The sequence below is a fragment of the Phyllostomus discolor genome, chromosome 2, assembly GCF_004126475.2.
Source record: "Phyllostomus discolor isolate MPI-MPIP mPhyDis1 chromosome 2, mPhyDis1.pri.v3, whole genome shotgun sequence".
Taxonomy (NCBI): Eukaryota; Metazoa; Chordata; class Mammalia; order Chiroptera; family Phyllostomidae; genus Phyllostomus; species Phyllostomus discolor.
This window is the reverse complement of record NC_040904.2, coordinates 102144672-102167851: the sequence shown is the minus strand read 5'-3', so window position 1 is coordinate 102167851 and position 23180 is coordinate 102144672. Positions and strand designations below refer to the sequence as shown.

The 23180-nt window shown below is 49.2% G+C and overlaps 1 protein-coding gene across 1 annotated transcript in view; it reads left to right on the top strand.

The window, feature by feature from the left end:
- Nucleotides 1-11668: 11668 nt before the first annotated feature.
- The window catches only part of SEMA5B (semaphorin 5B), a 117446-nt gene continuing 105934 nt past the window's right edge, over nt 11669-23180 (top strand). Inside the window, exon 1 of the mRNA XM_028504702.2 lies at nt 11669-11998. The gene's annotated coding sequence lies outside the window, so the exon portion shown is untranslated. The remainder of the gene's footprint in view (nt 11999-23180) is intronic.

Below are 23180 nucleotides of genomic sequence, written 5' to 3'. Positions count from 1 at the left end.
CACAATATTTGGGTTTGTCTCTTTTTAAACATATTTGTACATGCCATGTTAAATTCATCTGTCCTTCTTCTGCCAACTGATACAAACTTGGCTAATAATAAAAATAATTAACATTTAGTGAGCTCTTAAAATGCCTTAGGCACTGTGCGAAGTGTGCAGTATTTTTCTTAATCCTGTCTGTAACCCTCTGAGGTAGGGACTATGATGACCCAGTTTTGAAGACAAGAATATTAGGAAACAGAAAGATCAATAACCCGATCATCACACAGCTGGCAAGTGGCAGAGCCCAGCGTCCAACCCAGGGAGGCTGAGACTTTCAGCCTTGATGCTCCACGCAGTTACCTTTGGCTGTAGATTAGAATCATCTGGGAGCTTTGGCAAAACGACAGTTCCCCAGGCCCCACCCCAAGGCAGCTAAACCAGACTCTCTGGGCGCTGGGGTCCAGTCACAGGCATCTTTAAAAGCCCCCCCCAGCAATACTACTGTCCCTCAAGGATTGAGGACCCCTGCTCTGGTGCCTCCTGCTTTCAAAGCCTGTCGGTTTATTTCTGTTGCAACCAGAAGAATGTGTTTAGTCTCTGTAATATGGAGGTTTGTCACATGACATTCCGCTCCAGAACATTTATAAAGATGTTAAATCTGATCAGTCTGGGCATAGATTCTTCTGTTGTAGTGGTGGTGATGGTGGTGGTAATGTATATGTAATACAATATTTAGCATGTTAACTATTTTTTTAATATTTACCTTTAAATATATTGATTGGATCACTGGTTTTCTTTTTCAATTGTGGCAAAATACACATAACATAAAATGTATCGTATTCATGATTGTTAAGTATGCAGTTCAGTGGCATTAAGTACATTCCCGTTGTGCAGCCATCACTGCCATCCATCTCCACGATTTTACTCCATCCTGAAGTGAAACTCTATACTCATTATATGCTAACTCCCCATTTTCCCATCACCTCAGTCCCTGACAACCACCTTTCTACTTGATTTCCATATAAATTTGACTATTCTAGGTGGCTCATATAAGTGGAATCATACAGTATCTACCTTTTTGTGTCTGGCTTACTTTTCTTAGCATAGTGTCTTCAAGCTTCATCCCACGTTATAACGTGTGCCAGAATTTCCTTCCTTTCTAAAGCTGGGTGATATCCCACTGCATGTCTACACTACATTTTGTTTGTCCATTCATTACATAGTTCCTTGAGGAAGGGGTTTTAAAAGTGTACCATCTAGAGAAGCCAAAATTTGTTCCTACTTTTCTTTTTCTTCTTTTTTTGTTTTCTTCTTTTGTTTTTATTTTTTCTTTTCTTTTCTTTTCTTTGCTCCTACCTTTTGTTTTCTGTATCTAAGCCATTTGCTAATTTTTATTTTTATTTTTTTTTTAGAGAAAAGGGAAGGGAGGGAGAGAAATATTGATGTGAGAGAGAAACATCAATCTGTTGCACAACCTCCTACCTGGAAGAACCTGCAGCCCAGACCTGTGCCCTGACTGCGAGTCAGGTTGGTGACCTTCTGCTTTGCATTTGGTGGAGGATGCCCAGCCCACTGGCTCGCACAGGTCAGGGCATATTTGCTGATCTTGGTAAGAGACATCATTCACTCCCTTAGCCCTGCAGTGACTTGCCTTTTTAAAACAGCCTTTTTTAGACAGCTTTGTCAAACCTTTTTAAAAGTCTAAGTAGAACCCTGGCTGACGCAGCTCAGTGGATCAAGTGCCTCTCAACCGAAAGACAGCCAGTCAGATTAGGGACATGGCACACACCTGGGTTGGAGGCCAGGTACCCAGCTGGGGGCCTGTGACAGGCAACCAACGGCTGTATCGTTTGACATCCTTTCGCACATCCTTTTGCAAATCAATATTCCTCTCCCTCTCTTTCTCCTTCTCCTGTCTAAAAATAAATAAATAAAATATTTAAAAGTCCCAGTATATCATAGTTTTTTCTCCCTTTGACAAAAGAGGTCTTTGTCAAAGACCCCTACCAAGTGTGTCTCTTCCCTTTTCTGTGCCTGCCCACTCTTACATTTTCTGTATGGTCCAGGGCAATGTCCACCTCCTTCAAGAAGCCTTCCTGAACACAGCTCCATGAGCTCCCTCTCTCTTGAACTTGTCTGGTGCTTATTGCCTGGAGCAGCCAACCTGGCATTTACCTGCTATTTACCTCTTGCATGCACCTCACATTCCCAATGAGGTGACTGGCCCTTAAGCATTGCTCATCTTCTGTGTTCTCTCTAGCCTCAGTGCAGAACTGTGCAAATAACAAAGGTGAAATTTTTTTTTATTTAATTGAAATGAAGGAGCCTGCTGCCTCTCCCTGAGAAACAGCACTTCTCAGCTAACGCCTGAGATCCAAGCTGCCTGCAGCATTACCAGGATGTGTTAAGGGCAGATCCCATTCCCCTCCATTTCTCAGTCTTGGGGCAGAGCCAGTGCTAAGCCATAGTGACAGGGGTCAAAATTCTCTTCATCAAGCCTTCTCTTATTATTCATTTGACTCACACCCCAACTCTTTTGGACACCCATATTCCTGCTCTTATGATGTTTATTCCTCCCACCTCAGTTCCCTATTCTGCACCCCAATCTCTTAGATTCCTACCTCATGTAGCAAAGGTGGATAAGGGTTTACATTATTTTTGTTATCGCTGCCCTCATCAAGGTCTCAGCGAGTTGCAGGGGCTGTTGTAACAGTCTCCTAACTGGCCTTCCTCGTTGAAGTCTGCCCACAGCCACCCATCTCATTGAGTCTGGCTCTGGCTCCAAACCTCAATGACTATCCTTGCCTGGACTATAGGATTAAATTCAACCCCCTTCCATAGCATTCAAGGCCTCTCTAATCTGGCCTGTTCTCAGACTAGCATCATTCACCCTCTATTGTATCCTTCCATGTGTTCATGTGTTCAGTGGATAATAATGTGTTGAATGGTTCCTCTCCATGGGCTAGGGATGTGGGTGTGCTGTATGGTGCTGGTACAGTAATGTGCCCACAAGACAATTTGAAGGGAATTGCTGTTTTCCCCCTATTCCTGCCTGCTAAGGTGCTATTAATGTTTAGATTGCTCTGTCTAAATAAGGCATTATGCCTACCTATTGTTTCCCCATTGTGAGGATTTCAGGGACCATGGAACCCCAGAGAAGCAAGATATCATCTAGGGCAAAAGAATCTTTCTGGACCTCTCAACTATGTTCATGACTTTCCAACCTCACTCAGGCAGCAGGCTGTCCTTCAGAGTCCTTCTCATCTCCTGTCCCGAGGTCTGGCCCTGCTCTAACCCCCTAAGTTCCAGGCCTGGGCCTCTTCTTGGTAACAGCCTGGAACGGGATCCTGGGGACGCTGCCTTAGGATTCCTTGGCCAACACTCATCCTGTCTGAATCCAGCCAGGACCTCCGTGGCTTCACACTGGTCCTGGGAGAGAAAACATATCCCTTGTTTTCAAATGTCTTCAAGACGGGTGACCACACCTTGTGTTCTTCCTTGGGTCCGAATGTCCTGAGAGTGACCCCTCTCCCCTAGTGTAGAATTGAGCACTTGACTTAGCCCTTTATCTAACTCATCTACTGCCAGGAAGCCTGGTGTCATCTGCTAGACCAACTTTGCTTCCTTCTGGTCTTCATACCCCTCCCAGACCTCATTTCCTCCTGACTCATCCTCACCCCAAATCTGACAGTGTTTGCCAGAACAACAGGAAAGGAGAAGGTGGAGAGGCACTGAATGAATGGGGAGAGATATGTGATTACTCCTAGGTGTCAACTCAAGGGCAAGCTGCAAAGTCAACCTTCCTTCTCTCTCATCACATGCCTGATTTAGGAGATGTAAAAATGATGTGTGTGTGTGTATGCACACTTATTTACACATGTTGCCAAAGATAACATGTGACAGTGAATATGTGAAGGCCTAGAAGAGGATTTATTTTTTCAGGAATTTAGGGGAAAAAAACCCTAGAACTGTAACACAAAAAACAAAAATGATACCAAGGTGAATATGCACCTGTGGTGACCACTTTGTTTCTGTAAAAATTTTTAAAAGATTTTATTTATTTTTAGAGAGAGGGGAAGGGAAGGAAAAAGACAGGGGGAGAGATATCAATGTGTGGTTGCCTCTCACACACTTCCCACTGGGGATCTGGCCTGCAACCCAGGCATGTGCACTGATTAGGAATTGAACCAGCCAGGGCTCATTTTGTTTTTTTTTCTAAAGGTTTTATTTATTCAGCTCTGGCTACTATGGCTCAGTGGATTGAATGCCGGCCTGTGAACCAAAGGGTCATCGGTTCAATTCCCAGTCAGGGTACATGCCTGGGTTGCAGGCCAGGTCCCAGTAGGGGGCGCACGAGAGGCACTGATATTTCCTCTTTCTCCCTTCCCCTCTATCTAAAAATAAGTATTTTTTAATTAAGATTTTATTTATTCATTTGTAGTTAGATTGGCAGGGGAGGGAGGGGGAAAGAGAGGGAGAGAAACATCAATCTGTTGCCTCTAGCAAACTCCCCAGGGACTGAACTCGAAACCCAGGCATGTGCCCTGACTGGGAATTAAACCACATGGACCTTTGGTTTTACAGGACAATGCCCAACCAACTGAGCATACTGGCCAGGGCCATGGAGACCACTTTAAAGGTTTAGATTTTCAGAGATAATTCTTCACTCTGTTGTGACCTGGAGAACTGCTGTGTGGGTCAGGGACCCATGTGTTTAATTAGGTGGAAAACAATTAGTATGTGTTTTAGTCTAACATGCATTTTAACATTATATTTTATTGATTATGCTGTTACAGTTTTCCCAATGTTTTTCTCCCTTTTATCCTCCCTCTGCCTGGCACTGTCCCCAACACCGTTCAGCATTTTTCCCCCGCTTAGTTCATGTCTATGGGTTGTACATATAAGTTCTTTGGCTTCTCTGTTTTCTACACTTACCTCTCCCTATTTTATGCCTACTAATTATGCTTCTTATTCCCTGTTACTTTTACCCCCATTCTTCCCCTGCCCCTCCCCAGTGATAACTCTCCCTGTGATCTCCATTTCTCTTGTTCTGTTCCTGTTCTAGTTATTTGCTTAGTTTTTGTTTGTTTGTTTTTTTTAGGTTCAGTTGTTGATAGTTACGAGTTTGTTGTCATTTTACTGTTCATAGTTTTTTATCTTTTTCTATTTCTTAGATAAGTCTCTTTAACATTTCATAAAATAAGGGCTTGGTGATGATGAACTCCTTTCACTTGACCTTATCTGAGAAGCACTTTATCTGCCCTTTCATTCTAAATGATAGCTTTGCTGGATAGAGCAATCTTGGATGTAGGTTCTTATCTTTCATGACTTGGAATACTTCTTTCCAGCCCCTTCTTGCCTGTAAGGTCTCTTTGGAGAAATCAGCTGACAGCCTGATGGGAACTCCTTTGTAGGTTACTGGCTCCTTATCTCTTGCTGCTTCTAGGATTCTCTCCTTCATTTTTATCTTGGCTAATGTAATTATGATGTGCCTTGGTGTGTTCCTTCTTGGGTCCAACTTCTTTGGGGCTCTCTGAGTTTCTTGGACTTCCTAGAAGCCTATTTCCTTTGCCAGATTGGGGAAGCTTTCCTTCATTATTTGTTTAAGTAAGTTTTCAATTTCTTGCTCTCGCTCTTCTCCTTCTGACACCCCTATGATTCTGATGTTGGAGAGCTTAAAGTTGTCCCAGAGGTCCCTTAGCCTCTTTTCATTTTTTTGGATTCTTGTTTCTTCATTCTGTTCTGGTTGGATGTGTATTTCTTTCTTTTGTTCCAAATTGTTTATTTGAGTCCAAGTTTCCTTCCTTTCACTGTTGGTTCCTGTATATTTTGCTTTATTTCACTTTGGGTAGCCTTCATTTCTTCCTTCATTTTGGGACTGATCTCAATCAATTCTGTAAGACCCTGATTACCAGTGTTTTGAACTCTGCCACCGATAGGTTGTCTATCTCCTTGTCTATTAGTTCTTTTTCTGGAGTTTTGATCTGTTCTTGCATTAGGGCCATATTTGTTTGTCTCAGTGCACCTGTTATGTTATAAGGGGGTGGAGCCTTGGGAATTTGCCAGGGTAGGGCAACCCTCTTTGCTGTGTTGTGGTGCTGTCTGTGGGGGAGGGGTCATAGAGGGAACAATGCCCTCTACTCTAGTACCACTTTCCAACAAACTCTCGTGTGGGACCGGGAGATTCTTCTGCCCATAACCCCCACAGTGTTTTATAGCAAGAGGTTTTGAGTCTTTAGTTTCCTGGTCAGCCAATCTCACCTCGCCCACTCAGACCACCACCTTTCTGGGTATCCTCTCTGCTCTGCCACCCATCTCCTGTCTCCGCCCCTCCTATCAGTCTGGATGGATATTTCTTTAACTCCTTGGTTGTCGGAGTTCCGTGCAGTTTGATTTTCTAGTACTTCTGGTTGTTTATTGTTTTTAAATTAGTTGTTATCCCTCTTTTGGTTGAGCAAGGAAGTGAAGCATTTCTACCTATGCCTCCATCTTGGCTGAAACCTCCTAATATGCATTTTCTATTAAAAAAGTTTTTTTTAAGTGCAAGTATAGGTGCCAATGAATAATTAACTAGAGCAAGTAATTTGATATGGAAAAATCTAAGTTCAAATCTCAGCTCTGAAAATGACCAATTGTGTCAGTATGCCTCAGCTTCCCTATCTGTGAAATGGGGATAATAATAATTCACTCATTAAATCTTTCTGTGCACTTCTTTTTACCAGGCAGTATTCTGTGAGCTGGGGTTATAGTAAAGAACAAAGCAGAAAGCAACTCCACCTTCATGGAGAGTGACAAGGGTTTGTCATTTTTTAAAGGATTGTGATGCTTCTCTAATGAACTGACATGTGAGGAGAGATGAAGGAAGTGTGGGAATGTCCTATGTGGACATCTGAACAAAACGTTTTCTAGGCCGAGAAAAACATCAAGTACAGAGACCCTGAGGCAGCCTCAGGTGTCCAAGAAACAGTGGAGTCTGGCCAGGCTGAAGAGAGGTGAAGGAGGGGAGAGTGGTGCAGGGATGTAAGAAAGGGTCAGGTAGGCTTGGTGAGGATGTGGCTTTTCCTCTACCGAGCTGGAGAGACATAGAAAGCTTTTGAATACAGGAGTGACAGGTTCTGACTTAGGATGGCTTCTGTGTAGAGAACAGACTATATGTACAGAGGTGGAAGCAGGCAGAGCAGACACCCAGGCGAGAGAACAGAGAGGTTTGAATTGGGGTGCTGGTGGAGGAGCTGGTGAGAAGTAGTCAGATTCGGAAAACATTCACAGGTAGTGACAGTGGGATTTATTGATAGTTTGTACGTGGAGTATGGGGTGACTTCAAGATTTTGGCCTGGAGGAATGTGAAGAATGGAATTTTTATTTACTAGAATGGAGAAGTCAGAAGGAAAAGTTGGCTTGGGGAAAGAATCAAAAGTCAGGTGTCAGACATACTAAGTTTGTAAGTTTGTATTAGATGTTCATGCAGAGGAGAGCAGCAGGCAGTTGGTTCTCTGCGTCTGGGTTTCAGGAGAAAGGTCAGAGCTGCAGACACAAACTTGGACGCCATCAGCATAGAGATGATGTTTATAGCCACAGGCTGGACAAGAGCATCTAGAGCAGCAGTGTAGCGATCTCCTTCACGGGGGTGTGAAGGTCAAAAGATATTGCATGGGAAGTACTTCTGTAAACTGTAAAATGTATACACATGGAAAGAACCAAGTGCATAAATATGGTGAAGAACATAATTTAAAGATGGAGAAAGAGTTAGAATGATAGAATGTGCATACAAGGAGGACCTCAGATCAAGCTCTCTCATACAAGAGGAACTGAGGTCAGAGAGGTTAAGAGGCTTGTTCAAAGACACCCAGCTGATGAGTGCGTGGCCAAGCAGGTCCCAGAACTGAGAAGTCCTAATTGCTGGTGCGGTGCTCTTTCCACCACATGACACACCTGCTCACATTCACCGGCTCAGCTCTCTCTGAATATGTTAACCAGGGCCAAGTAATTCTTCCAAAACAGAAATCTAATTATATCACTTGGTGCTTTCATACATGCTATTTCCTCTGCCTCCTCCCGCTTCTCTGTCTGGCAAATGCCTGCCCCGTCTCCATTCCCAGCTAGAAGGGTCCTCTGCTGAGAAGAAGTCCTTGCCCTGCTGGGTGGAGACAGCCATCAGTCCTCCACTTTGCTGGGGTTATGTCTGCCTCTCCCGCCTGCCTGTGAGATTCTGGCTTTCTCCCCCTATGACCTCTCCACCTCATACAGTGAGTGACACTTAAATGTTCAGGGAGGAAGGAAGGAAGGAAAGTCTCTTCTCTCACATTAGCTCAGGACAATGGCAAAGCTGCCATTTAGTGACACTTCAGTTCCTCTGACCTAAGTGTGCTTTTGGTTCACAGACTGATGAAGACTCTGGAGTGGGAAGTTACGTTTCTCTTTCCCATCCCCAGGTACAATGAGCAGTTAGTTCTAGAACAAGAATGGACATTGTATAAGTGGATGGTGTTTGTGTGTCTCTTGCTGCATGGCCAGACTTGTTTGCACCTGGGCTCTGCACAATCACATGTGTGCACACACACAGTCCTGGGGGAGGCTGCATTCTTGTTTGTCAGAAGGAGCTAGATTTCTTAGAAAATGCCCTGTGGTGGGAGGCAAGAGATGGTCAGTTTTGTCACCCTTGAACCTGAGAGTTTGTACTTACTTCTTAACCTCTTGGCACCTTAGTTGAAAATAAGTTTGGAATGTCAAGGTCAAGAGTGCATTCTAATAACTCCTTCCCATCCCCTGTGTTCCCTGCTCTATAGCATATTTGTTTTGGAAACTCTGTATCAATGACTATATTTACATTCTGCTTAATTAACACTATTCTAGTAGGTCAGGGGTGTCAAACTCATTTTCACCGGAGGTTGGGGGGGGGCAGGCATCAGCCTTATGGTTGTCTTCAAAGGGCCGAATGTAATTTTAGGACTGTATAAATGTAACTATTCCTTAACAGTTAAGCAAGAGCTGGGTGCTGCCACCAGCTAGAAACCAGGTGCCAGGCTGGATAAAACAAGGTGGAGGGCTGGATTCGGCCCATGGGCCTTGTGTTTGCCACCTGTGCGGTAGGTGGAAAATTGCTCCTAATAGAAATAATTATCATTCAGGTTAGTGCAACGGTTCAAAGAAAGTGACAGAAGGTGATGGTGACACTGTGATGATGGAATAATGCTTCAAGTTTTGTTCCAAAAATGATTCAGAGATTCTGATGAAGTTGGGTTGCCCAATTCTGGGGATACCTGAAGTAAGTGGTAAGCCAGGCAAGTAAAGCAACTGTCCCTTCCTGAGGTTTGGACTTCTGAAGCTCTCTTGCATTGAGAGCTCTTGAGTAATCACTGTTTTTTTTATAACATTTTTTAAAATTTTAATTGTTGTTCAAGTACAGTTTTCTGTCTTGAGTAATCACTGTTAATCAATAAAATACTGTAGGGTACAATTAGGATTAATAAGCCCAGCCTCCCAAGCAGCTCTCCTCCTCTGTGTCTCCTCGGGTGTTTTCCCTCCTTGGCACCTGCTTCCCCTAAAAGGAAGGATTCCTGGCCTGTGTCCCCAGACTGGGCTCTTCTCTTTTCCTACACCAAGGCCCCTCCCAAAGTCATTCATAATGTGGAGAGGGAGAGCCAGGAAGGGGCAGGAAATGGTGGTGGGAAGAGAAGAAAGATAGAACCATCAAAACATGATGGAAAAGAGAGGGAGGGTGAGAGATTATGGTGAAGGATAAAGAAGAGTTATTGTCTTTCAAGAGAGAGCTGCTGCTGATACAACCACTCAGAAGGTGTTTTGTCTATGCTTCCATCCAGACAAATGGGAAACTTTCCTTTCATGTTTTCATATTAAGAGGTGTCTATACACTGCACAAATTTATTTTTTTGCAGTAGCAAACACAGTCCTCATGGCTCTGTAGGGTGTGGAAATGAGCAGTGGAAGGGTCCCCATTGGGGTGGGGGCGGGGGCAGGGCACAGGAGACCTGCCCCCAGCCCTGCCTGGGAGAATTGCTTCCCCTGTCTAGCTCTTACTGTCCTTGTCTGTACAGTGAGAGGTTTGGACTCAATGCCCTGCAGCACCTCTTCCAACTTGATTTCTACTCCTAATTAAATGTTTGGGCTGCCAGGCTAGTATGCCCCACAAGCTCATTTCCTTCTGTTTTCCCTCTTCTCTACACTTCTCTCCTGTGGTCCAGCGTGTGTCTTATCTTTGCAAGTTCCTTTCCATTTTGTACATTATGAGTTTCAGCATTTCTGTTGCCCTAGAAAATGTTTGTGTCTGAGATCGTGCACTGTTTCCCTTTTTAGAGCATCTCATAAACTCTCTTCTTGGATCTGTTCTTTCTTCCCCATCATCCTGGCCAAACTGCTTTTCACAGGAGTGTGTGTATTGGGGGCAGTTGCTTCTCTGGGGCTCTTACTGTCTCTCTTCCTCCGATTTACCTGACATTTCCATTACCTAGAATTTTATGTAAAATGTTTCACTCTAATTTTTCAATTTCTGGGATAGTCTAGAAAGGCTTTTAATGTTTTCCTTCTTCCAACTTACGTATTTTTTATTTCACATTTCTCTTTGGTTATCTCTTAAAATCACACTTCTAGGGGCTTGATTTTTCTGGTTCTTTGTTTTTCTCCTTTCTGTCGCTTTGTTTTTTTATGCCCCTCCCAGCCTCCCTTAGTTCACCTTTTTAGTTTTAAATACCTTTTTTTCTTCAGCAGAGGGCTCCCTTCCCATCCCTCTCGCACCCCTGGCACACAGGGTTTGAAGCGCGCCCCCTCCGCTTTCTTGCCACCAGAAACACCGGACAATAAATTTGTCAACAGTGCAGCCTTGCTCGAAGTGGTCGCGCGAAGCCTTCCTCCTCAGCTCACAGAGCTTAGCGCCTCCCGGGATCACTAGTCTCTTGGATGTTCTCGCAGCGTTCCTGGTGTTGTTTTACCCACTGCAGCCCCTAGCTGGCCTCCAAATCATTCTGTAGGGCAGGTATTACCAATCCTGGTTTAGAGTTGAGGAAAGTGAGACTTGAAGAGGGTTCACTCAAGGTCGTACAGTTTGTCAACCTTAATCCAGCCAGCTCTGGGTTACCAGTCCAGCCCAGCAGCCTCGCCCCCCTCTCTGCTACTGCAGTTTCTGTACCAGATTTCCTCTGTGCTGTACGCGGTTCTTTCCCCCCTTCAAATCCACAGGCAGGAAGACTGTCCCTAGCTAACTGTGCTGGGGAATTTGGAAGGGGAGAGAGAGGGCTTTCCTCAGGCCTCAAGGCTTGGATGGGCAGGGGTTGTGTGGAATGAGGCCCCGGGAGGAAGTCAGGCTCGAGGCGGGGTTCCGGAGGACTGTAAGGTAGAATGTGGCAAAAGGTAGCCAAGTGCTTGGCAAGTGCTCAGGGACCTCGGTCTCACGGCTCAAATGCCGAGTCTGAACGGGACTTCCACACCCCCTGCCTCACACCCCCACGGCAGCTCACACCTGGCAGACCGGGGGCGGGAGACGCGCCGAGCCCGGGACTGGGTGATGCAGCGCGCCCCCTCGCGCTGTAGCGCGCGCCTCGGGACTGGCGACTGAAGAGCCCGCCGCGGCAGGTCCTCTCCAACCCCTCCTCCTTTGCGTTCCCGCTCCCCTCCTTTCTCCCCTCGCTCCCAACTCCTCCCCCACTGCCTCTCTCTCCCTCCTCCTCCCCTTCCCTCCCTCTCTCCAGCTCCATCGGTCTCCTGCTCCCCTCTCTCACCCGCGCGCCGGGTCGGAGCTAGTTGGAGTGCAGAGACTGCTGCCGGAACCCAGCTCCGCGGAGCCGGGCGGGTCGGCGGTGCGTCCAGCGGCTGCTCGAGGAGTCCGACCGCAGCGGGCGCAGGCCCGGGTCGGGACTGCACCGAAGCGCCGAGCCCAGAGCCGGGGGCCCTTCAGGAGCCGCCGCCCGGTTCCCAGACCCGCCGCCAGCCTTCCTGGCTCGCCTCCGCCGCCCCGGGAGCCGGGAGCCACCGGGAACCGGGCACCTGCGCCCGCAGCCCGGAGGTGAGTCCAGGGAGCCTCGGGCGCTTCCCCCGCGCAGGCTGGGGCTGCAAGTTGCAAACTTCAGCAACTCGGTGGGGAGAGGGTTGAGAAATGGGTAGGAACCCGGGGACATTGGCAAGTTGGAACCAGGTGGCTGAGGCTGCGGGCGGGAGGAGAGGGGGTCCTTCGACTCTCGAGCCGCCTGCTGAAACCTGGGCTTGGACGCCCTCCGCCCTAACCCCTTTCCCTCTGCCCGCTCGCTCTGGGGTCGGCTGTTCTGGGCCCTCGACCCGCCGCGGTCAGCGCGCCTGGGCTGCAGCCGCGACGGGGACCAGGGGCCTGGGCCTGGAGGAGGGGACAGTGGAATGAATGGCTGTGAGACAGCGGGGCGGAGGCTCTGACACGGGCGCGGAGATGGAGGCTCCGAGAGGGCGGGCGAGTAAATCGGCGTTGGGAGAGCGCGGGCGGGCGAGGCGCGTGGGAACGCGTGGCCCGCGCGGAGTGTGAAATCTCGCTGGGAGACGCCCACTGCCCCCGGCAGAGCCCCCACCCTGATTCTTCCCGACCCCTGCCCTAGCAGGGCCCCGCGGAGATCGAGCCGCCCAGAGGCAGCGGCCCCGGTGGCCCGGCGTTCCCGCCTCGCCCAGCGGAGAGGAGTGCGGCGGCGGGAACCCGGACACGAACGGCGATTGTCCGATTTATTTTTCTCATGGTAATTTGTCTTTGTGGTTGGAGCTACCCATTCACTTTCCGCTCACGTCGTGCGGGACATCCAGCGCGGAGGGAGGCAGCGGGGGGCGCGCGGGCACGGGGAGGGATGGAGACCGGAGAGGGGATCCGCGACCAGAGCGGGCGGATGCCCAGAAGGAAGTGGGCGCTGCACCCGCCGAGGCTGAGGCGACCGGGCCGAGTGGGACATCGGGCCGGCGGCAGAGGGAGGACGGAGTCGGTTTCTTCGCCTGCCGCAAACTTTAAACTGCGAGGAGGAGCCACCTGAAGCGCCTCCCCAACCCCCGCCGCCGCCCGGTCCTCGGGTCGTACCGCCGGCCTCGCCACGCCGGGCTGCAGTGGGCCCCGAGTGCGCAGAGGTAACCGCCTCACGCCGCGGTCCTCTCCAGGATTTCCACGGTGGCCCCGAGAGCGGCGGGAGCAGGGAGCGGCTGCCCGGCCTCCGGACGCGCTCTTTCCCGGCCGGGTGGCACAGCTGACGCAACTGGGACACCGGCGGGAAGCTTGCGGGTGTGTAGACCCCGGCGCGGTCCGGCCTCTCCTAGCCCCGCCCACCACAGCTGCCCTTCGGCCCCCAGAAAACACAGTCTCGTTCCACATTTCTCAGCCCCCCAACGCCAGCGCTCTCCCGACGTGGGCCTCACTCTGCTCCCCCGGCAGAGGCTCCTCTTCCCAGCGCCCTCCAGGCCCTCCTCCCAGTTCCCCTCACCCCCACTTTCCTTCCTCTTTCCTGCTATTCTCTTACATTCCTTCTCCTCACTTACCTCCACCCCCACCCCCACCCCCACCACACACACACCTTTTCTTCTTGACATTCAAAAGTGGACTCTCGCTTTCTCTGAGCCGGGGTTGGTGACCTTGAGGAAGGGGCACAGGGGGTCCGTGAGCTTGAGAACTGGACCTCACTAGGAAAAGGGGGCCAGATTAAGAAGCAACTTTGGAAAAGCCGGCAGTACCCTGCCCCAAATCTAGATTCCCAACCAAGAAGAAAGGGAGAAGGAAGGCAGATAAAATATCAAAGAGAGAGGAGTTGGCCGCTCCGTCACGTTGGGCAGAAGAACCTGCAGGAAGAACCGATCTGGGAGCCGGCTCAGGAAGAAGGGCTGCCTCTGGTTGTGCCAGGCTGGGGAAAAGGTGTGTGTTGGGGTGGGGGAAGGGGGTGGGCAATTCCTTTCTGTGAACCAACAGCTACTACCACCAGTTTGGGAGGGGACGGCAGATCTTCCATCCCTGCTCTCTGCCCAGGGAGTCCTGCCGGAGGCTTCCTCCTTCAGAACTGGAAACAGCTATGGTCACCATCGCCACGGACATTCTTAAGCTCCTAGTGTGTGCAGTGTACCAGTCTAGCTGCTGGCAGATGCGGCGCTGAGCCCGTGCCCTGAGTGGCTGCTAACTTCACCAGATTGTGGGGGCAGGGGAGCGAGAACGTGAACAGGAAAATGCGCAGGCAGTCCAAGGCAGCAAGGGCTGGGTGCCAAACAGCGACCCAGGGCTGAGGAGGGGACCAGAAAGCCTGCTGATGACTCAGGTTGGACTGAGAGCTGGGCTTTTTGACTCCGACCCCTTCCCCACCCCCAGTTGTGTGAGTAGGGTGGGCGGGGCAGGACCAGGGATGGACAGGAGGGGCTCCCTTTCCACTTCTCTTAGAGCGGGACCGAAGGGCAGGGAAGCCGAGAGGTCCAGCCTGGCTCGGTGGATTGCCTTTCCCAGTTGGGATTGGAGAGATCACAAAAGCCTTTTTGTGTCGGGTGCCTTTCCTGGCTTGCTTGAAAGTTCCTTTCTTTCTTTACTTCTTGTTGAGGTTTAAAGCTGTAGGAGGGCTTGGAGATCGTCATGTCAGGGGAGCCACAAACTCAAATGCCTACAGAGGGCAGACAGGTAACAATGTACTGATCAAGCAGTCAGAGTAGCTGGGCTTGGGAACAGCTGGGTGTTCAAAGTCAAACTGGCAAAATAACAATGGTCCAGACAAAACCCATGTGCAGCCCTTCAGCAGGCTGACCCCCCATATCTACAGATTAAGCAATTACGGTTCTAAGAAGTGATCTCACCTCTTTGTGTGCACATGTTACCACATTTCCCTGTACTCTGGGGATGGATTGGAACACCCCACAGCCTGGTCCTCCCTCTGATCCACTAGGATTCTTCTGTGAGATGATGAGTTCCGTGAGGACAAAGGACAGCGAGCCATCTCGTCTTCTACAAATCTAGCACTTCATATCCACTGATGGGAGAGTTCAGGCGCAGAGTCAGGACTGGAACTGAGGCCTCTTGCCCCTCCCCTCCCACTTCCACCCTGGAACCCTTGGGTACAAATCAATTTTTTCTTTTAGGAGAAAGAAAAAACCAAATCCAACCATGACTTTTTGCTTCTCCTAATTGAGTAAAGCTCCACACAGGGGTTGGAAGAGAAAAGATTGGGAGCTCGTGTAGGAGGTTTGGGGATCCCAAGGAATATCCAGAAAGCCCTGAATCCCAAGTTTGGGTCTAAAAAAGGGAAAGAGGAGCCCCAGCAAAGGGGCAGAGGGATGGCAGACATTTACGGGGGAGCAGCCCGACAAGGCTGAAGATTGGTGGATGGGGTGTGTGCACTCGGGAAGAAGATGCTGTCGGGTCAAGTTCTTTTGAACTTTGATCAGATCACTCCTGTCTGTAGTCTTGGTGACCCTCCTACATGCCACAGGGAAAGTCAATGAGATAGCAACTCAGATCACAGTAATCAACCAGTTCACTGCTTTTGTGGAGGACTGAGGTAGTAGAATGGGCACAGAGGGCAAAGGACTAGATCCCTGATTAGAAGTGCTTGTTATCTTGTCATATTGACTTCAAGGACCTAAGGCTGAGCTCTGCTATCCTAGTTGTCAGATGTTCCCCGTGGTCCTCAAATGTTGGCTTTTCTGTTGCCTGGGCACAAGGTAAATGAGATCAACAGTGGCAATAAACTCAGGCATTTGTCATTTGCTGAGCACCCACTATGTGCCAGGCACTGTGCTGGAAACTATGGATACAACAGTAGATGAGTTTTATCTCTGATATCCCTGAATGGAGGTGGATCAGCATGCTAAGAGAACACAATTACTAGAGTTGCCTCGACTTCTATGATGGCGTTTACTCTGGGGTTTTTCCCCTGTGGGTTTGTCGGGGTGATCTGACAGCTAACGTGGAGTTGTCCAAAGGACCTGCGGGCAGGGCTGAGGGGGCTAGTTGTTCCCCTAATTCTAGGTCCCCTCTTCATGCTGCAGGTTCCTCGCTCATCAAGTGGGGTTGAACACCTGTGTTGTACCTGTGGCGCAGACAGAGGCAAAGCCAGGTATCTGGCACCCCGGGGTGAGCACCATTAGGAGGGAGTATTGGTTACTCAGAGTTCAGGGTCTGAACCCTAGTGTATCCTGGGACCACCCTTTGCCTCGTTTTGTCACCTTGGTTACTAGCCTGTCTTCATCAACTGATGACTTTGTGTGTGTATGTGTGTGTCTTGGAAATAGTTACCTCTAATGAATGATTTTTCTTCACATTTAGATCTTTGCACTTGAGTTTAGCCATCACTAAGTTGGCCTTACATTTATGAAAAAGCTTAATGGGCATGGTCTGAAATGTGTGACAGGAGGCCAAAGCAAGTGTCTGGACGAGTGGAGCGTCGTCGAATTGACCGAATGGAGCCTTTCTTTCCCAGCGTGTGTGGGCAGCCCCTCGCCTGCACTGGCACAACGCTGTGCTTTGGGAAACTCCCTCTCTCTGACTTTTGGGGGATCCCTGTCTATGTCATCCTCTGTCTCCAGTGGAGGAATCTTCTCAAAGACTTTCTTTCTGAGGAAATCCCTCTTAAAACTGGCTTGGGCACTAGGAAGTGGTGGGGAGAAGTTCCAGCTGGGAGCGGTTTGGAACGGGGAAGGGTGCTGAATGTTACGTGGCTCTGCCCCGTCAGTTGCCCTCCTTCCTGCTTTAGTGGGCATGAGAGATAAAAAACCAAACCTTGTGGAATGTACTCTTTTATTCTGACACTACTCAGGCCTCACCAATGAGAAATTATTGTTCTTGGTAGCTTCAGAGTAGGGGAAAAAAGGTGATTTCATATTCAATTTGCTGCTGAGCCCATTGGGGAAAGCCAGACGAGGGACCCCTGGACTGGAGTCTGGGCTTGGGAGAATTTGACCTTGAGCACATTTCCCGACAGCTGGGCTGCTCCTGCTCCTCCTCTCTCTGACTTGCAATAGGAGGCCAAGGATGTCTTCGGGGTTTTCCCTGAGCCAGTGAAAGCTTGAAAGGCAATCTGTGTGCAGAGTCACTCCATAACACTTGCCCTCATTGATCTGCGTTTATGAAGGATGACTTCATCAGATTTGCACCTGGAACTTGTTTGAATTTGAAGCCTTGTCAGTATTATTATCAGGATATCTTTGCATTTGAACCAAGAATATCTCTGTGGCCTCTTCTGTGATAGCAAGGGTTGGTACCGGCGGATGGCTGGTGGCCATCTGTTCTGCCAGTCCCCTGAGGATCAAATTAGAGGAGGCAGGTTTAAGCTCCCAAAGGAAGAGGCTGGACTGGAAGCAAGGGAGGCTCCCCTGCTGGAGTGCTTCTGCTAAACCCGGCTGCCCTGTCTGTAAAAATAAGGTGTCAGGTGAACCAACCCAAAGGCTGGCCATCGAGGTCAGAAAAACCTCGAATGGCGATTACAGTCCCTTCTTGATTTTCCAGGAGTGGTTCATTCCCCTTTTTGTGGATTATTTATGGGGGATGTTCAGCCTGAAGCCAGTTTCTGGTTGCCATTGTTAACCCACCTGATTGCCTGTCACAGCGTCTTCAGGGAGTGCATTCTCCGTTTAGCTGAACATCGTCTGGAAGGTAAACCTGCTGTGTGTGTGTGTGTGTGTGTGTGTGTGTGTAAATATTCTCATATATATCCTTGTAGAAGCATAGATGTGTTATGGTTTGATCACCCGGCATTTTGGGTTATCTGCAGCTCTGTTCTTTTGCCAGGGTTGATGTGAGGCTGCCCCTAGGGAGGCAACTTCAGGGAAATGGCTGGTGGGGGAGCAATTTAGATCCATCCCTACTTCTACCCCCTCTAGTCTGCCTGAGCCAAAACTCCCTCCATACCGCCCTGGTCATTGTTCCGAAGCCCCCCTGGGAACCCCACTTTAAGGAGTACAGAAGAGCTGCAGCTGGCTCTTAATTATTCAGGGATATACGGGTCTCATGTGTAAACCACCCCACCCAGGCCTCTTCTTTCCCTTCTTTTCGTGCCTTGAGTAACTCTATACCTGCAACGAGAGGCTGGGGAAGATCTTATCATTTAATACAAACTTTTGTTTCCAGCAACCTGTTCCCTCTGCTCCTCTTCCATCAAGGCACCTGGGAGAAACCAGAAGGCTTCCCAGAGGCCTCATCCACCCAGAGCAGATTACCTTTAAGGTCCACCTATGGCTCTGTTGGCCGGAGTGTGTTTCTGCCCAAAATTAGAAGAGTAATATACCACTCGCTCCAGCTCTGCAGAGTCAGGTCCCTGTAGATTCCCCAGGAACCCGGTTTCCTTGCCTTTTCCCTTTGGTAGACTGACTGTACTTGCAGTTTATGGAGTCAGCTGACACCTGGTTCCCACCAGGAGTCTAAGTGGAGAGCAGTGTCCTCGTGACCAAAGCTCCCAAACAGGTCAGTTCGTAAGGAACACTTCTGTGAATGTCCCCCAAAGCTAAGAGTCATTTTTCTGCATCGACCAAGTGTCTTGGGGCCACCTGCTCCCTTTCAGCTTCTTGCTAGCTCCCGGGGCGAGTCTCTCTTCACGTGCTGGGCTCCGTCTAGAGAGCAAGGCTCAAGTGTCCTCTCTACGCAGGTACCAGTAGCGTGGTCCAGTGCAGCACTAGTTCACTGGTCCCGATCAGAATCACCTGAGGAGCTTTGACAAAATATAGATGACCAGCCTCATCCCACACTTCATGAAGCCAGAATCCCTGAGGGCAGACCTGGGCAGTGGTATTTTCAGCTTCTAATAGGCAGCCATGGTTGAGAGCCACTGACCTATCTCCTTTCCTGGGCTCTGTCTGGCCTCACATGGATGGCATGCGGAATCTCTGCACCCTCAGCCCCTGCACACGGCCAGGTCCTTTCTAGTAGGTGTCAGTGACAGCCCCTGGCATTCTGATCACAGCTGTTGTGTGTGCTCCCATGTTCTGAACCTAGTCACTCTCAATTATAAGCTGATCATGGGAGCTGCTTTCTAGTGTAACTTCTTTTTGGTCATTTTGTCTTAAAAAGCATTTATTAAAATGATGCACATTCATTCAACATTTACAAATTGTGATTGTGCAGTCTGTGCTTTTTTGTAACCAGCCTTTTTCATCTAATAACATATTGTGATGATTTCTCCATGTCTTAAGTATTCTTCTAGAATGGGCTTTTTCAAAAGGTCTCCAGTTCGATTCCTGGTCAGGGCACATGCCGTGATTGTGGGCCTGATTCCTCCTTGAGGCTCATGTGAGAGGCAACCGATAGATGTTTCTCTCACACATCACTGTTTCTCTTCCTCTTTTTCTCCCTCCCTTCCCCTCTTTCTAAAGATAAATAAATAAAGTCTTTTTAAGAAATAGATTAAGATGGGTTTCTAATGACTGCTTGGTTTTCCATCCTATGGATGTGCCGTAATTTATTTAACAAATCCCCTGGAGGTTGGACATGTAGGTTGTAAATCAGTTTTTGCTATTATAAATAATGCTGCAGTGAACATCCTTGTATATAAATCTTTGTGGCTATTGATGATTGTTTCCTCAGAACAGATTTCTAGAAGTGGAGTATTTGTGCTTCTTTTTAAAAGACCATTTAGACAATTTTCCACTGACTTCTTATAGCAATACACTTTTTTAAAATTTAGAGCTGAAAAAACAAACTTTTGCCTAAGCGCCTCTGAGGCTTCAGACTGGCCACTGTGCCCCGCCTGGCCCGAAGGTCGGAATCCTTGGCTAGCCTTGCGTCTAGGCTCCAGGTTTGGGTCAGTTCCGCAGATTGCTGCCTCGCCCCTCAGGTGAGTGCCACACCTCTGCTGCCCCTAGCCCCCAGACTTAAGTTTCTTCTTTTAGCTTCTTAGTCTTTTTTCTTCACACCTGCAACACAGAACTGGCAGGACACAGTACCCTCACACTATTACTCCATGTAACAGCTATTAGTTTTTGAGCTGCTACTATGCACCAGATGATCTGCCAAACCTAGTACACACATTTTCTCTTTCAGTCCTCAAGTGCCGTACATGCACGTATTATTTTTGATTCCACTTTCCACATGAGGCAACTGAAACCTTGAGAGAGAAAAACAATTCACACAAGGTCACACAGCTACTAAGTAGTAGAACTGGAATGTAAATCCAGACTGTCTGGCTTCAGAGCCTACACACTTCAATGCTGCACACACCTTTCTGCATCCTTGGCTCATGGCTCAACAAGTTGTTCGCAAATGCTCCATTAGCACCTCCTGGACCTATCCCCTGCCTTTCCCCAGCAGAAGAAGGGCCGCTCTCACGTATGAGTGGTGGCAGAGCGGGGGATGTTATTCATCAAAGCACCCTTTTCCTTTTCACTTCCTTGAATCTGTCCTCACCCCTTTCTCCAGGGATCCCATGCCAGAAAACATTTCTTGCCTCCTGACTGACCAGCTGCCAAGATCCCAGCATGCCTTGCAGCTGAGCAGGTCCAAGTTATGACAGATCCCTATGACAGCTTCCCCACCCAGTTGGAAGAATTTGGATGCTACTTTCCCAGTCTGGATCATAAAGCTGTCAGGGAGGCGTGCTATAGTAACAATTGGGTGGTGGGTAGGCTGCCTGAGTTTTGTTGAATGTCAAATATTGTTTAAATTGGAGGATTGGATACATTTTTGCATTCTTGCCTCTGTAACATTGTCATTGCCCAGAAGGTAGAGAAATAGCAACCGACAGTCCTTCTGATTTGAGTCTGACCATGACCAAGAACTAGATGACGGTGTGACAGTACTCCGATGAGAGACACCATGCCAGCTTGGCATTAATAACAGCCAAGGAAAGAAGTGACATGCCCAGAGACCTTCCCTAGACTGTAGAAAGCCTGACTTGGGGATGTATGATCATATGATTAGGGATTCCTAAGGGGAAGATGGTTTGTGGCAGGTGAGATTCTGAATAACGAAGCTTCACATTTTTATGCATGACTTGGATGAAAATGGAGTAAGTGAGCTTACCAAATTTGTTGATGACAAGGCTGTGATGGGCAGTTCCTATAAAAGCTAGAATAAATACTCAAAATGATCTCAGCAGACTGGAATTCTGGGTTTAAACCAAGAAGATGAAATTTAACAGGGGCAGATGGAAAGTCACATTTAGAGTGCAGAAATTAATTACTCAAGTTCATGAGGGGGTTGGAGGTGGGGCAGGCTTGATTTGGCTGCTGGTCCTGAGAAAAAGGTCTCAGGTTTAACTGTGTACAGGCTTCGTAGGAGCTGACAGGGCAATGGGGCTGCTCACAGCACCGTCTTCCACGGCACTAAGAGAAGTGCAGGCTCCAGACTGGGTTCTCTCTGGTCAGTATGTTCTCGTCTCTGTGCATGGATTTTAGAGGGGCCAACTCATGTGTGTTCAGTGGTGGGCACCCAGCATCAGGAAGGTGCTGGGGAACCCCACTGCAAAAGGTCTGCTGAAGGCAGCCTGTCTGTTTAGAGAGAGAGAGAAAACCCTGGAGGCCATGGTGGCTGACTGCAGAAGAAACAGGACTTCCTGCAGAAGAGAACACAGCTCATCGGTCTGGGAGAACCAGGGGGCTCCAGAGTGGAAAGTACAAGAAGAAGCTGGACTTGTTAGCATGAGCACCTTCCCCACCAGATGGGTTTTAGTGAAGCCGCTCGGGCGGGCCGTCCTGCTGCCTGAGAGGCTGCTGGGGCCCTCCTTCCCCGAGACACATGGTCCCACTCACAGCACACTTCCGTCTCTGTGCAGCCCTGAGTCTGGGGACACTGCTTTCTTCCTGATGGCACTAGAGCAGTGGTTCTCTAAGTGAGTTCCCTGACCAGTAGCATCAGCATTGCCAGAACCTGTTAGTTGTGTTGTCAGGCTGAACCCCAGACCCCCAGACTCAGCCACTCCCGGGGTGCGGCCTGGGATCTGTGCTGTCACCGTCCCCCAGGCCATTTTGACGCACGCTGAAGTCCGGCACTCTGCTTCACACTGCTCCTGGCTGTTCTTTCCGTGGCTGGAGGCTTGTGGCCCTTCTGCGACCTGCAGTCCTTTGCTGGGGAAGCTGTGTGGGGCCTTGGAAAGAGCATGGACTTGGGGATGAGACAGACTTGGGTTCAGCTTGACTGGTTTTGGGTTGTGGGTTTTGTGGAAGTTCCTTTCCCTCTCTGAGCATCCTTTTTGCACTGTAAGGTGAGGGAGGCCTCGTTTAAGGGAGGATTACACGAAGTAGCAGAGCTCATGTGGATGCCCCATCTAGTATCAGGTCATCTTGGGCAGGGTCATCTCTTAGCCTCAGAGTTTCCTCTCCTGCAGAATCCTCCCATTCCAAACCCCTTGGAGAGGGGCCTGGGTATAGGCCCCTTCGTATACCCTCATGGCACGCACCAGCCTGAGGGACTGCAGGTTGCAGAAGTGCCACAGGCATCTAGCAACGGAAACAAGGGGTTGGTTACCTCTTGGGCTGCCAGTTCCCTCCATCCCTGGACAGTGGAGAGCCAGGGCCACTTTCCTTCCACCCCTCGTCCTCCTGGGACCCCTGTCCTTGTGAGCGTGAGCATGATCATCCCTCCAGGGCACCTTGGTCTCGCCAAACTGTGACGCTAGACTCATTGCTCTCCACATGCAGTTCTACCTGCCGAAGCCCAGCTGTGGAAGGTCTGGGGCCAGACCATCTCACCACAGCCTCTAACCTTAAACGGGTAAAAAGCCCATGTTGCTGATGCCAAGCCAGGTGGGGAATGTGAGTGGGCCTTCTTGGTGCCGTAAGACATGGGACTCATCTGTACAAAGCCCTACTGAGTGGCTAGCTGGCGGAGTCCTGAGCTCCTCAGAGATGGAAGACTCATCTCCCCGCGGGGCGGCCCATTCGATTTCTGGTTAACACGTCTAATGGAAAATTCTTCTGTTTCTCTGAAGTCTGTGTCTCCCGCTATGGGCTCCATCTCCTCCCCCACGCGGCTGTCCAGGCATATCCAGTCACTGCATGCCACAGCTTTGCAAACACTGGAGACTTAGTGTCTCCCACCTCTTCACGTCTGTTAGTCCTCCTCCGACTTTCTTCCCCGCTCTGGGCACGGAGCTCTGAACATCTGAACAGGGCACGGTTCCTTCTGAAGACTAGGAGGGAGAATCTGTTCCGTGCCTCTCCCCTAACTCCTGGTGGTTTTCCGGCAGTCTTTGGCATTCCTTGGTTTATAGAGGCATCACCTAATCTCTATCTCCATGTTCACCCGGCATTCTCCTGGTGCGCCTGCGTCCATGTCGCCCCTTTTATAACAACAG